Source organism: Apteryx rowi, unplaced genomic scaffold (genome assembly GCF_003343035.1).
Source record: "Apteryx rowi isolate R43461 unplaced genomic scaffold, aptRow1 scaffold_548, whole genome shotgun sequence".
In the NCBI taxonomy this organism is placed as follows: domain Eukaryota; kingdom Metazoa; phylum Chordata; class Aves; order Apterygiformes; family Apterygidae; genus Apteryx; species Apteryx rowi.
Genome location: NW_020450814.1, coordinates 160,196 through 175,994, shown reverse-complemented (window position 1 = coordinate 175,994; position 15,799 = coordinate 160,196). Strand labels below are relative to the sequence as shown.

General features: G+C 40.9%; 1 protein-coding gene across 1 annotated transcript in view; it reads left to right on the top strand.

Moving 5' to 3' along the window:
* The window catches only part of PAG1 (phosphoprotein membrane anchor with glycosphingolipid microdomains 1), an 85,795-nt gene that overhangs the window by 27,229 nt on the left and 42,767 nt on the right, over positions 1-15,799 (top strand). The window contains exon 2 of the mRNA XM_026081380.1: positions 15,041-15,105. The gene's annotated coding sequence lies outside the window, so the exon portion shown is untranslated. The remainder of the gene's footprint in view (positions 1-15,040; positions 15,106-15,799) is intronic.

Genomic DNA, 15,799 nt, shown 5'->3' with positions numbered 1-15,799 from the left:
GTGCAGGATCCTGCCTGCTGCTCTTACTTTAGCGTTGGTGACTCTGTGTTTGCTCTTTCAGCTTCTGGGAATTCTGCTTTGCAAGCTGTCAAGGAGCCCCATAATGTTTCTTTAGGGAACGCCCAGTTGGCTGCATATAACTGTAAGCCACTTTATTTTCTGATACTTTACTTCATGTTATCTGCTTTCAGTAGAGAATTATATGCTTAGGAGTCAAAAAGTTTAACACTACCAAATAGATCCTTACTAAACTTTTTCTTTAAGGAAATTGTTCTCAAAGCAGGCTTCATAGTTTTCAATATTCAGTAGCATCTCTGATTTACCGCAGTGCTAGGAAAACGTAAAAGGTGACATTTCTCCCGTGACAGTAATCTTTTACGTTCCATGTGTGCAGTTAGGTTTGTTTTGTTTTTGTTTGTGTGTTCATCTGTCCTTCAGACACTAGTAGTGAGAACATAAAATAGTATGGAGGGACAGGGGTTTGGGTTTTGTCTTTTTTACCTTAAGGCAGCGTTGAAGATAGCAAGATGATGCCGTGTCTAAATAATCACATGTGTAATTCTTGCAGGGTCAGAGCCAAAATAAGGGTAAGACATGACGAGGGCTCTGGACCAAATGGAAAGTAAAGGATCAATGGTTCCTATGAACTATATCTGTGTTGAAAAAAACTGTCAAGAACAGTTTTTTAGTTGTGCTTTGTTTTTTGTTTTCTTTTTTAGCATGCGTGGGACAGAATATAGTTATAACAGTTCTTTGAAAAGCTTCATCTAAACAGAGTGATGCCAAGAGAAAGCAGAGAAATAAATGACTGATACAGCCTAGCATGCCTGTGACAAGAGAAACCGTGGTGCAGGTGCACAGTGGCTCAGGTTCTGTTCTTTTCAGCAGAGCAGCATTGCACTAAGATTTATATGGGCAAAAATAGAATTTGAAGTGATAAACATGATAAGCAATGCAGTCTTTCAGATTATTTGCAGTGGTTTCCAGCATCCATTTTAACCACTTCCTGGCCAGTGTGGAGAAAGAACAAAGCCATGGTCATCCAAAACAATTTTCTTATAATTTTGAGAGATGCTCTTGCAGTGTAGATGAAGCATTAATGCAGTGTTGCTTTGGCATGCCTAGGGGATTTATGTTGTGTTGATTCAGTGATGAATCAAGTAGGCAATATCCAGTGCTGCGAGTGGTACTGTTAACACTTTCGGCACTTGAGAGCTGAACCAGGCAGCAGGGAGGAAGCCTGGGGATGCAGCTGGAATAAAGAGATGGCTGAAGCACAGAGTAGACAAAGTCTGAGATGATAGGTCACAGTTACCAGCCGTCCTTAACCTTATGCATCTCATCTTTCCATCTGTTAACAGTGGGTGAGAGATGTATGCTCTGTCTGGAGGCATGTAACTTCACCTGCTTATTCTTTTATATCTTCCCCATGTGAAATATTGGTAGAGAAGAACAAATAGCACTGAGAATGTTGTACTTTTTTAAAAAAGCAACTATTTGCAATTTTTTCAGATAATCAGTAAGAAACAACATAAAGGCCAAAGCATGTGATAGCTGCTCTGCTGACTGACAGCATTAAATTCATGCAAAGAATTTGTATGCTTGCTATTTAACTGAACAAACATCTAAATGACTACCAAACAGCTTTACATGTTTTGCCTGCCGTTTAATCCGGCAGCTTTTCTTGGTCATGAGCTCATCAAACACAAGCAAAATATGTTTTGTTTTAGCAGGAATTAATGGAGAGATTGAACTAAAAAAAAAAAAGGCAAGAAAGGCAGTTTCGTAAAAAGAAGCAAGGAGATTTCTGAGGACGTGTACAAGAGCTGTGATTTTTGAAAGTGTATCTTCCAGCACAGTTGTACCTCTGTGCTAATAGGATCTCTTAGAAAAGATCTGTATATGGCTGGTATTTCACATGCATAATGTCTTTAATTTTCAGGGGCTACACATATGAAACAACCCACTCCTTATTTAAGTTTTTTTCTCTATGTCCTATTAAATTAAGAATGTGAAAATTGAGAGACCCTCCTCATTAATTTTTCTGGGCCTGATTAACCATTTTTCACGGAACAAAATTATGTTCTACGAATGGGTTTATAGGCTCTGATGCTTCCAGTTGCAAGGAATAGGAACTGATTGCACAGGGAATCCCCTCCAATGTGGTATTTCTAGAAGATTTATCTGAGTAAAGATTCAGGCTTTGACTCACTGTGACTTCTAGTATCTAGTGTGGAGAGGATGCTAAGTTACCTTGAAAACCTGATTTTTAAAGTGATGGGAAAAAGCGAATATTTGTGTTTCCTCTCCTCAGACAGTAAACACAAAGGCAGGGAGGGTACAAGTACCATTTGTACTATTATTCCTGAAATGCTTTAGAGGAGGTGGTGCTCTCCTAAACATACTGCATGATTAAGTTAATCTTTTCTCTTCTGCCCCTCTAATTTAAAATTAAACGGTTCTTCTGCTTGCACTGTGTAAGACACACTCATCTCTCTGACTGCAAATTTAGTAGCACTTTACTGCCTGGATTCCCACAGTACCAGCAAGCGATCATATTTGAAGGGAAGTTAAGATTCTCTTCATCATCGTGGGACCATCACTGATTTATCAAAGGCAGCAGTTAGTGTCCCTGTGGGAAAGTTCACAGCTGGCTGCAGCTGCTCTAGTGTATTCCTTTCAGAGGGAGGAATGCACATTAAAAATGAGAAAACCTGTAATGAAATCCATTAACAACTGTTAGGAGGGAGACTAGCTAGGGGAGATGAATTTTAGTAGAACAAAAACTATTTATATAAAGCCACCTTCGCTGTTACAATAACTGACAGCTATAAAACAGCGACTTCTGTCTCTGTGCCCATGTTCAATTTGCCAGGGTGATGGAGGCAAAAAGCCACCGACTTGCTTCCTGTTCAGACAGCGCATATAACACTCCAGAAAGTCCTTCCCAGATGTGCTGGAGGTGCTTGGCATTGTGCTGCCCCGCGGGGGTCCCAACTGCYTCTTTCTCCGCTTGCAGGAAAAGGGAGCTCAGTGAAAGCCAGGCTCTGAGTGTACGTGCATGCATGTGTGTATGTGTACGTGGGGGCTTCTTTACTTTTTCCTTTTCCCCTGGGCTTAACTGAAAATGTTTGTTTCTCACATCCCTATCTGTCCATCTGTCTGTTTTGTGGTGTGGGAGAAAACATGTATCGAAGCCCTTGCAATTCCCATGAATTCAATGCAAATACTGAACAAGAATTTCAGGATTTGGTTAGGAGGATTTTTTCCTAAAGGTAGGCTAATGTCATCCTCTGTGATCTGCAATTACATATTCTGGCAAAGCTTGCTCATTACTCGATTAAACAAGTCCCATCTTTGATCTTTGTTTTAGGGTTTTATGCTAGTATCTATTGCATGCCGCTCCCAGTTTAATAAGTTGTCATAGGCCATACTGTATACTATTTTGTCTGGTGTATTTTTTGCAATGCAGAGTTGGGGGGTGATGTATAAACTTCTGCTAACCCGTTGGCTGTGTTAGCAACGTTATGTACAACTGACAGAAGTTACACTCAAAGAAGAAAGAAAGCTTCTTGGAATTCACTCTTTACCGCAGGGTTCCTTAGCATTTTGTCCAATTCCCATTGGGTGATTTAAAAGGTTATTTTCCAAAGATGGAGGCATACAGACACTCTGCAAAGTCCTCGTTCTGCGGGCGTTGATTAGAGAGACGGTGCCCTGTGCTCTTCGCCCATCAGGGTGGGCTCTGCTGCCTCTCATGCACAGGAGAAAAACAGTAGGTTAATACACACAAACAGCAGATAACTGGAAAATTCCTTCACTAAAACAAAGGGATGTGGATATATGAAAGCCTATCAGTGGTGGTCTGTCCTGGCCTATTCAATTTGGCATTGCCTGGTTTCTTGAGCTGCAGAGGCTTACTTGATGGTAACCATAGAAAGTCTTTATTGTAGAGACTGGCTTTCATATATCATAGGTTAGTAGAGTGGAGGTACACTGATTGCCAGGCCTCTGCTTGCTTGCTATAATTGATTCTAGATGCTTGAGATAGTTTTCATGATGTTGTCATTATATTTAAAAAAAAAAAAAAGCTGATGTAATGGCCATGCTGTGTGCAAAACCTTTATGGATAGATAAAGAAGGGAGAAATTAGTCTGTTTTATTTTAATTTTTACATTTTCCATGTTAATTACTGTTTCTGGAAGCACATGGAAAAGGGGTTCACTATTCCACTTCAGAGGCTTTTGGAAGCATGGATGAGAGCTTCTGGACTGAAACTTCACTAGATAGTTCCAAGTATATTTAAAACAGCTCCATTCAGCTTGACAAAAAAAGGGAGGTTTCAAAGAGTTTTCCTTTTAGTTGAGCATCTCTGGTTTATTGGTCCATTAAAACATGAGAAATCTTTATTTCAGATGTTCCATTGAGTTTAAAATATTTTTGAAAATCAGAGCAAAGTACAGTTTCTCAGCCCCTTGCCTAAGCCTGGCTTTATCAGACACTTGAGATTTGCCGTTTTATGTTTCCTGTTTAATGGCTATTAATCTTCTGAATTCTTCCAGTCCAGCCTCCTGAACCAAGGTTGGGTGAGGCTTCCATGTATGTACCAGTCTATGTGCAGTGAGTATGTCAAAGGGAGTAAAAGGTACTTACGGACAATATCTCGGTAATGCGTTCTTATATGTACAACCTAAAGGACTGATCTCTTACAGGTCTGAAACAGGGGATATGTGGTTCAAATAAACAGCATAAAATCCCAGCACAACAATAGCAGGAAAGTCCTACAAAGCCCAGTTGTTACTGAGCTGTTATTCATATGCCTTGGGAGCCCTACATATTTGAGGTGCCATGAGCTTCTTTAGGCTTTTTCTCTTGTACGTGTATCTTAGGTCAAATTTTGGGCAGTATTCCTAGATTTCAGGCTAGTGCCACGTGAAGCAGATGCCCAGGCAGACAGCTCTGTCTGCTTCGTTCATATGAAGTAGACATATCTTCACTTTGAAGAACACTACGAATAGCTTTGGTTGCATAAAGAAATATTTGACCTAATTAGCCAACCTTCTATTTATATTTTGATGTGGTTTAAGGTTGTTCATCTGTTTTTTCCTGATGTTTAAACCAGTTTTCACTGTCAAGAGTGTAGTGATGGTAATCAAAGAGACCAAGAACTGTTGGCTGACAGTCTATATCCTATCCTGTTATTCCTGAACTGAACCTTTGAGTATTAAACACTGTCTCAATTCACTGCAGTTAAATCAAAGTGAACAGTTTCTCTAAGGACTTTTTCTTTTCTTTTCTTTTTTTCTTTTTTTGGTAGATCCCTGGTTTTAGGTGTACCGTTATAAATGAATGACATAGGCATTGTTAGCACCGGTTCAATACTTAAATGTGTTTCCAACAGTTTATACATGGCAATACTCCATTGGTAAGAGGACTTGTATAGTTTGCAAATATTTCCTTGTAGAGATGAAATTACATTTTAATAATTACTTTTCATATAATGTGATTTGCTGAATACAAATGGTTTTATCTGTTACACTTTTGCTGAGTATGATGCCACCACTCCTGGCAGAAGAACTGGGATAATTCAAAGAGGGCTGACAGCATGAGCCCTAGAAAAATACAAGTCAGCCTCGGGAGGCAGGACGCAGAACAGTCGTGGCTGGTGACACAGTAGTGACACCATGTTGCGAAAGGAGTGATGCACTTCACTCGTAAGAGGGAAGCAGCACTATGTTTATTGTGGTAAGATAGCGACTTAACAAAGTTCAATCGTAAATAAGAATGATTTAACGAGGTTCGATTGGCAAGGTTCACTCAGTTATTTACTGCATGAAGGACAGGGTCAGATGCATGTGCAACAGAGACCCTCCCGTTGAGTCACAAGGTTCAGAAAGGACCCCCTTGCTTTCTAAACTCCTTCKGAGAGGAGCTTGGGTGCGGCTGGATCCAATCCTAGTCCCAGACTTGGTCAACGGTTTATGTCTAAGGGATTATGTGCACAATTAATCAGAGRTATAACTCAGTGAAGTTTTGCAAAGTTCACAAAAGTTCAGCATGCTGTTAATCACTTACTGAGGCTCTGTCATGGGTAAGGAATCTCTCTCAACCTGGAAGAGTAACCTTGAGAGGCGTCCCTGCTCAAGGGGAGGTTCTGCAGTGCAGCCTGCTGCCGTGCAGGAGAGCTCCATGGGCTCTGGGCTGCCCCCTATTTGTGTGGGGGGGAGATGATTGACTCATAGTCATATTTGCATGCTAGACGGGTCTTAGTTGGCACATGCTCAATTAGCTCCTGCATACATGCTGTTTAGAGGGAGGTCAGGTTGAGGGGGAGAGAGCACATCGCAGGGGGGAAAGGAGCACACTGTCACACACCGGTATCCTTTTTCTCAGCTGCTTTATCACAACTTGTCAGGGAATGACAGGGAGGATATCATTCTGTATCTCCCTATAGCATTTATAATCTCAAAATTAAGTCCTTGAATAATACACAAATTGATATCGTCTGGTAGCTATTTTGCTAATTACCATGGTGTCACTTCCATTTTGAAAGCTTCTGTCCACTAGTATCCTACAGTCTGGCCTATTATCTCCAGCATGCTTTAATCAGATTTGACCTTAAAAGAAAAATTATGATTCCCTTGTACTTTTATAGTTTAGAAATTTGATTTAGATAATCAGATCTTGTCCATATTTCCAACTAATTCAAGAGAGTTTCTCCTGGTTAGCTGTGACAATACAGGAAAATGGATGGCTTTGCACTATTTTTAACCAAGTATAAGCACATTTGAATGTCATGAGTCAGAAGGAGCTTTGACCTGAAATTTAATTCAGGAGTAGAAAATAGGAAAAGTGGGAAGATGCAGGAGAAGATTAACCAAACAGAAAAGAAAATTCCTAGTCTTTCAAGACTTTGTGCCTGTTAAATGTAGTGGTCTAAAAAGCTCTTATCTTAGAATAGTTGGGCTTTATAAATGGGAGATATTTGAAGATTAGGAAGAGTGGAAAATGAAATCTTAGTGATGTGATTTTTTTTTTCTGCATTTTTAATCAAAATTAGCTAGCTGCAGGGAAGAATAGAAGGCAACCTGAAGTCAAGGGAAACACATTTGTAACCATCTGTGTCCTAGTAAGTGGCATTAGGAAACCTTTTGTAAGTATTTAGCCTTGACCATAGCAGATTGAATACACTTGATCTTGTCTGGACTAAGCAATCCCAAATCTGTCAAGTATTTGGGTGAACAAACAGTTGGCAATTCCAGTTACTACAAATGGAAACCAAAGAGCCAGGATCAAATGCTTGACAAATACTAGTTTACTGGAATCAAGTGAGGTGAAAGTTTCAGTTCCATTGTCACTGCTAATCAGTCAGATGGAAAGAGAAGAAAGACATTTGCAAATAATATCAGGTGTTCTTAAAATAAATGCTTCTCTGAATGTATTGTAGTTCATAATTACTATAATGTAAATCAGCATATGAACTTACATTAAGAAGATTTAAGACAATGATTTGCATTCTTGTAATTCAGAATCAGAATATTAAACTCTCTATGTATTGGTACACTTGAAATCTTCATAAGGCCTTGACTTGACTCCTGAAAGAGGGGGCTTTAAACTCATGCTAGATATCCCAAATTAAAATCCAAACGGAGATAAATCTTATGTAACTTGTGTAGGTGCTGTCTTCACCTTAGCTAGTCAAGAACCTCCAGTAAAGAACAGATTGTTGAGGCACAAATCATCTACACCCAAGTAAAATACTTCAGTAAGACAGCTAGCTCAATATGAAATGTAGTCCCCTTTAACAGTGAACACTGTCTAGGGTGTGCAAGTTTTCAGTACACACAGGAGATCTGGAAACACTTTCTGAGACTGACGAGCTCCCAGCAGCAGTATGCCAGAGCAAAAGGCAGTGCACTCCCAAATACGTGATTCTGGTCTATTTGATGGTGCGTTCATGCCCTGGATTTCCAGGGGACAGAGAGGACCTCATGCAGTGCAGCCCATGCTGGGCTCAGGCAAGCAGGAGGAGCCGATGTGTGCTGGGAGCTTCCAGAGAGGTGGGAGGGTAGAGTAAGCAGTCTTGAATGGAGCGCCGGAAGAGTGGACATGTTATTTCACATAGGGCCCCAAAAAATTTACCAGTGCTGTGCAGTGTTACCAATAAAACTGTCAGTGGAAGTAACTCTCTCACAAAAAATAAGGTGGGGGAATAGTGGTGACGAGTTTGACTGGAAAAAAAAATGTAATTTAGAAAAGTGTTGAATAAGCTGTGTTATCAAATTGGTTTTCATTAACAGCTGACTCCAAGTTTAACTAAGATCTCTAGGGTTATGGCTTCATTATCACCTGATTCCAGCTCAACGTCTCTTTGTTTGACTAGCTGAAGATTCGATGTAACACCTATTTACAGAAGTAATTTACAAGTGTAACTCTGATCTGTGTGGGCAGAGACATTCAGAATTTGCTTAAAGATGTTTGCTTTATATTTGTAAATCTTTAATTTGATATCAGGGTTTCAGAATGTGCTCAACTTCAGTGACTAACTCTTGACATACTTTATTAGAGAAAGAAACGCTTGATCTTGTATATTCTGAAAACTGTATGTGGTATCCCTCTGTCTCTTTAGTTGTAGGTGTAAAGTGTGTGTTTTAAAAGACTGCGATCAGACCAGATTTATCAAAATAAGAGCATGCTGAAAATTCTGATAAATCCTCTATAACTCCAAAGACATATACTGCACCTTATTATCCCCAAGAAGGTGTGTATTGTGTTTTTTTCTCTTCACATTTTAAAAGAAATATCTGATTTAAAGATATTCTCTCAGACTTTAATTCTGCGGTTTCTTAATGCATTCTTCCATTGAATGACAAAACTTTTTTGCTGTGAGCAATATATCTTTGTGCTTTTATATTCGTTGAAAGCCAGCAATGTTTGAGATAGAGGACAGGGAGATTCTGATCGCAGTTGGATGGTGTATGTCCAAAGATACTGGAAATTAATGGAATTACTGTGGATTTACCCCAGTGCAGATGAGAAGGTCCTCTTCAGCACTTTAAAGTAATTGTGAGAAGCATCTTCTTTTCCTCTCATATTTCATGTGGCAAAACTTTTCCTCTCATATTTCATGTGGCAAAAAGCAATGTCCTGATCCTTACATGCCACAGATATGGAAGAAGTCAGTAAGACTTGTAAAAAACAAACAAACAAACAAACAAAAAACACTAAATCAAATAGGATCACAAAGATACAGAGAGAGAAGGATCTCCAAGGAAGAACGTGCTAAGCTATGTCGTATAAACCATGTATATGTAAATGATAACTCTATACATTTGTTTACCAGCACAAACACTATGACTTTCTGCTGTTGCATCTGGATTTGTCTGCACAGACAAATGCAGACATGACCACTAACGAAAATCTAGGGCTGCAGATAGCTAAGCTCTTAGAGATGAAATGAGATGGCACAGGCAATCTGTAGCCCTCTCTTCTGCTCCAGACTCACGACTTTGAAATCCAAGTGACTGTCACTGCTGTTTTTAGCTGCCTCCCACCCAAAGAATACCATGTATTAGGCATTATGCACTAAACAGCCTACTGATGCTGCATTTCATTTCCCACACGTTGCACAGTAAAGGGGGAAATCGTATGAGAAGAGTAATGCCAAGGATCACTGATCCATGTGTTCTAAAAACTTCAAAGAAACAGAAAAGGGAGTGGAAATAAAGCTAGCCTACAGGACATTGCTCTTGATTAGACTTGATGTGTTTTAGTTGAACTAATTCTGCTTGCCTCTAGAAACAAACATTTCCTAATGTACTTCAGCGATAGACATTGCATCCCCTACTATTTATTGAATTGTGCATGTAGGCTGGCCTCCATGCAATGCTCTGGTTTAGGGCATCTTTATGACTCTAAACAACTGCTTCAGCACTTTTTTTTTTTAAAGTGTAGAAGGTTATGTATTTTTGAGATCACTTATATAATTCCATAGGGTAAAGGAGATCACATTTGAGATCTGTCAGCTGTGATGCTGGCCCTGGAAGCTAAATGCCTGTGCTTCTCCGAAATATATTTTGGATTTTTAAGATGTTCTGTCAAAGAACATCTGTTCTTTCATTGCCACAGAGTTGTCTGGCTCTGCTGGTGTTAAGCAATCCTGATCCTGCCTCAGTCCAATTGGAAAGATTCATAGGACAAATACCTTGATTTCTCTTTTTAGTTTATTAATAGGTAAAAGGAATAACTTTCCTTAAGAACTATTATTAAAGAATAAAATTAGAAGAAGTGGTTGCTCATCTACAGCTCCATTCTCAGCTTAATTTTGAATAAGAGATGCACAGTCTTAGTTGGCTGTTAGTATCCACTTGGCACTGCCACTGAATTTTCCTGAAAAAGTATGTTAAAGTTTGGCCTCAGTGAAATTCTTTCAAACGTTCAAGTTATTTAAAAAAATGTTTATGAATTCTGTGTATAAATCTCCCTCTTATTTTGCTGTCTCATGTTTAAGTTCATATGCAAGAATTTGGAAGTAGTCTATCTGCGATTATTTGTTACTCAAGATAGAGGTTGACAGTTTCCCAAAATTTGACAACAAAAATGAGCGACTGGAACTTGGGCACCAAGCGATACGTGCCTGGCCCTGCTCGTGAGTCTCAAGCCTGGCCTGGTAGGACCTACTAAAGGATGAGAGAGGGCCCCTGTGGGATTGCCAGCAAGTCACCAATTAATACTAATTGCATGGGAAATTATTGTAATGCTGTGATAGTTCATCTGGGACCTGGAATGAGTTCACAGTTGKGCTGCACCCTAGGACTGTGTCTCTCTTGTTAGTTGTTATTAGAAGAAAACATATTGTTGCTTGCCTCTCTGTTCAGTTGCAGTATTTTAAGATCTGAATTATAATTAATGTGAAGAAATTTGAAACGGCTACCGTGTATTGTGTGGCTTGACCTGGGAATATTTGAGTTAATTGTAGTATTCCTATTGGTTTAACCAGGGATCATCAACAACTTCTCTGGAGCTGGATTATTTTTCATTTTCTGACAGAAAAGAAAACAAACATGAAGTTACAGGAAATATATCCCAAGTACACACTCTAGTCCTTCTTTCAGAACAAGAAAAATACAAGCATCTAATTGTAAAAGGATTTCTGGTTTGTCTCTCTCTTTGCCAAAGGGAGCTTTGGAGAAAACTGGGATTTAAAATCCTGCCATCCTCCTCTCTTCATATTGACAGCTGTAAACATCTGCTAAGAATGTGATTTATTGTCTCATCAAATACTTGCTCGTTAAGATCATTAAGCCTTCTGGCAAATTAAAATGGTAATGTCATGTGGAGGAAGTGAACAGCCAACTTGTTTGGAGGCTGTCTGAAGTATGATTTCAGAGTCTTGTGACAGAAACCGCAGTATCAATCCTCTGTTGCAGAAATAAAACCGCAGCAAAAAGAAGCAAATTCCAAGCGAGCTCCAAAAGGCAGGCAGTGGCAGATGGAAGTTGTAACACGCACTGCTGTGTCATCTTTCTGAGATTTTGCCTGTCGTTGTTGATCTTTCAAAGGCAGACAAGGCTTCAAGTCATAAATTGTATTTCATATAACTCCTCCCTTATTTCAGATACTTGCTCGCACAGCCACCCCCATATCCGAAGCACAAACGTGTGAAGCAAGGCAGCGAGTATTCCCGCTATTGTATGCCGCATCTCATCCCGGGATGCGAGAACGCCTCCAACGTCTTGACACTTGCTTACTCCTTTTTAATATAATGAAGCGTTGGCTAATCAAAAATACGTAAGCATTTTTCTCCCATCGGTTCTCCTCAGGCTACTCCAAGAAGAAGAAAAAGTGCAGGGCTGTACATTAGAGTGTCTTTGTGATACTGTTCATGCTCGGCCCTGACAGAGCAGGCATTGTTTGCTTGCTGCAATAGGCTTGGCAGCCAAATAAGGTAGAGATCTGTGCCGCGCATACAGAATCGGAAAGTAGCAGAGGACAAGCATCTACAAATTCCTACAACTGGAGTAACTAGAAGAAGGAGTTTCAAAATGTGCCGCTAATAGCTTTCCGTGGGGTCTTCTGTAGAATAGAAGCGTGGTCCTGGATGAAGAATCCTTGTTAATTGAAGGTAATCTTTTTTATCTTTCTAGGAGCGTGTTAGTTATTGCTGCTGTTCAGTTATTAATTGAAACGGATACAGTAAGACCAGAAGTTCTGAAGTCTGCAGTATTCTGGAGAAGAATGGAGACTTTAGAACAAATAGTGGCTTCATAGCAGGCATCTTGCTGCAGCTGAGGGTTATTGAAGTTTGTCTGTTCCCCTTTATGTGTCGTTAGCTCACATTACCATTAATGAGAAAATCTGTATGTGTTCCCATCAGAGGAAGAAAAGAGCGTTTACTCTCCTTCTCTAGCTTTCGTATTTTTTAAGCCAGAAGCTACTACGTATATGCAATATTAAATGGATTTTGCTAATAGAAATACATTAACATGTTGCCATTAGGCAAGGTAAATACCACGTCCTATTACCAGAGACAGTTCCTCACCCCTGCAGCTACTCCATGTGCTCCAAAACATTCTATACCACGGTAAAAAAAAAAAATCCACACACCTCAGCAGAAAAATCATTGTTGCATTTATTAACCAATTTTTTTCAGCCACTTTGTGATCACTAAGATTACACAGACTGTGCTATAAAGATTTTATGTTGTTGTGCAGATATTTCTCCCATTTTCTTACTCCAATGACTTTTTAGTGGGTTTTTTATTGTTATAATTTTTCTACTTTTAAATTAAAGATAGATTTTGTCTGAGCAATTCCTCAGTTTTTTTGCTGTTCTAGTTGCTTTCTATCCCTTATAGTTGTTGAATATGTTTTTCAGAGTTTGTGCTGCCATTTGGGGGTGATTATAAACATGGTTTTAAAAGTGAAGGGCTCTTACCTTTGCAATTTCTTCATTTTGTGAAGGTTCACATTTTGTGCCAAGTTGGTGGGCTTTCAGTGAGTGTGCTTTGCTCCAGCCAGATCCCTTAACAGGTTGGACGCCCCCAATTTGGAGTACATCGTATTACAAATGGTTTCTTTTGAAAGAAGGGTTTGTTTTTTGTTTTTTGAAGAGGGGAATAGAAAAGAGGAGAGTGTCATTTGTGCATTGCTGGGTCTTGCTCTTTCCTGCCAGCGGGCGTTATGTAGCAGCACAGTTTGTTGCGTGTAATTCGGAAGAACATAGCTAGTACCTCCTGTTTGCCTGATGGCATGTACCAATCCCAGCGGACACACACAGCTTTTGTGCTACTGTTTGGTTTTAATCTTTAGGGAGCAACTGTTTCGAAGAATAAACACGCTGCCTTATACGAGAAACTCTGGAAAACATCCTGCTAGTGACAGCGGCAGCCGTTGCCTATCACACTGGACATCCGTCTGCCAAAAACAGTAGGGTTTGCTAGCTGACCAGCCGAGGGCTGGGCGCTGCAGGCTGTGTATCCACCAGATAATTGTCAATGGGGGCCAGCAAGTAGGGTAGTCGAAGGAAATAACATTTTTTCCATAGGAAACTGTGAGGTTGCTAACTACTCGCTCGAAATGCAGTACCTGGGCTTCTCCTGGCCGCCAGCCCAGGGATTTGTGTCATCCCCTTCGCGCACGCGTGTAAGCCCTGCTAATCCTTGCAAAACGCAGTGGGCTGCTTGGTGGTGGGCTTGTGTCAGACGCAGCGTGGGCCTGTGGGGAGCCTGCGAGTCTCTCGCCATCAGCCAGGCAGGTCGCTCTGCTGTGCCGTCCCGAGCTTTGTGCGCGTCCTGCGCCCGCCTCTGCTGCGGAGGACGGGAAAACTGGGGAGCCAGCGCTTGGGGGCTGCCGGGTCCATCGCTGGCGGCCTCTGGTTTGGCTGTGGATGTTTGCTGAAGAGGTTTTGGGAGGCGCAGCAGAGCAGGGAGATGAACTTGTCCCGGTGGCCGCGGCAGCAACAGCCCAGCTCGGCGCCTTGAAGTCCCTCAGGCGGCTCAAGAAGCAAAGGGCAAAAAACCTGAACTTTGGGGGGCACCTCTCCGCGTCACCAGCGTACCTAACCCTTGTGTCTGCACGATATTAATCTCAGCCCCGTGCGGGCCGCAGCCCCGTGTTTCGACCGCGGCAGCCGTGAAGCGGGGCCGGCGGGAGGAGCCTGGGCTCTGCGTCCTGCCTTTTGGGTGATAACCTCTGCGTTTCGGTGGGGCCGTCTGCAGCGCGTCAGAGGGCAGGGGGAGCTCCCGGCCCTTCGCACTGCGGAGGGACCTTCCAGGCAACACCGACTGTGAGAAAGGAGGACATTTTAAGATAATAATAAGCATATTTAGGCTTGTATAGTTTTTTATCTATCAAATGCGGGGTTTTTAAGGCCATTACCTCTAGAAGAGAGAGCAGCGAGGCCCGAGATTAGCTTCTGTGCATCTGACCGAGTTTCTCGTGTTTGTTAGGGACCAGCGAGTGTGGAAATCCCGAATTAGAGCTTGTCTGCACAAACACAAAAAATGGAAGCAGAATAATTAAACGATTTGCAATTCACACCCATTTTTTTCCAGTGGAAGCTTCACGAGAGGCACTCAAATCAGGAAATAAAAGTTTAAGTGGATAAATGTGGTTTTAAGTTTAATCAAAATTGGTCATTTGTTACTGTGAATATGCTAGCTTAGACTGGTGGAGAGCTTGCTATTTTGTTTTCACTGCTGTGTTTTAATTGGCAAAGACTTACATAGTTTCATTCAGTCTGTTAGTTTAAAAAAGTGGAATGAATATGTCTCCCACACATAAAACTACTCTGCTTAGAGTTCATTTGCTAAGTGCTGCATGGCTAGTTTAGACAGTGACTTTTATAACCCTTTTCCTCTGGAGTATATGGCACTAAGCAGGCAGGGTCAATTTAAAATAGAGAGCTTTTGCTTACATAATCAACTTTCATCTTTTGTATATGTATTTGTAAACAGAAAGATGCAGCTGAGTTTGTCATGTACGTAAGCACAGGCATAAACATTGTGGTAACTTCTTAAAACCAATACTTCATTTTTCAGCACAGAAGCTTTTGCTTCCCCTTTGGGAAAAGCTGTATGAAGACCTGGGTGAACATTGCTGTGAGGTAAGAAGTACACTTCCCGAGAGTCCGGATTTTTAAGTTCTTCTCTCTAATTTTGCATTGTTACTGCGTTCCCGTGTGAGAAATTATTTCACGCTGAATCTGTTTGGTTTTCGAAAAGATTTGCATATTTATTCTTTATTCTTCCGTAGTAATGCATATGTGACCCAAATTAACTGTTTATTGTGGAGACGGTAATCATTCTTAAATGGCACTGAAATTTACTGTCATGTAAAGTTTTATAAGCCTACTTTTTTTCCTGTTGGCCCCAGTTTCTTAGGGGAGAGGGCCATGCTGTGAGCCCTGTGTACCTCTTCATGCGGCAGGTCTCTCGGCAGCATCAATCACTGTAATATATTCAGCTTTTAAGTGTTAACTTAAAAAAAAAAAGAGAGTCCAGTGTGTTTTCTGATTCCCAGGAATACCATCATTTTGCAGCTTTCCCTTACCAGCTTTACCTTTTCTTCTCAACTCTCTATTTGCATCTTTTCTAGATTTTCTCCTCTCTTCCAAAGTGCTGTCTGCCTTCAGTGTAGTGGCTCTTTGTCCTCTCATTCTGGAGAGAATTTGGCTTTTTTAGCACTGCCAAGCAGGAGACTGGCAGGGAGTTTCTGCCTTGCTCAGTAGCAGCCCCCACCTTCCTTGCCCGCTTTCAGACACCGTATGCTTGAGATTTTTTCCTGCAGGCAAGTTGATG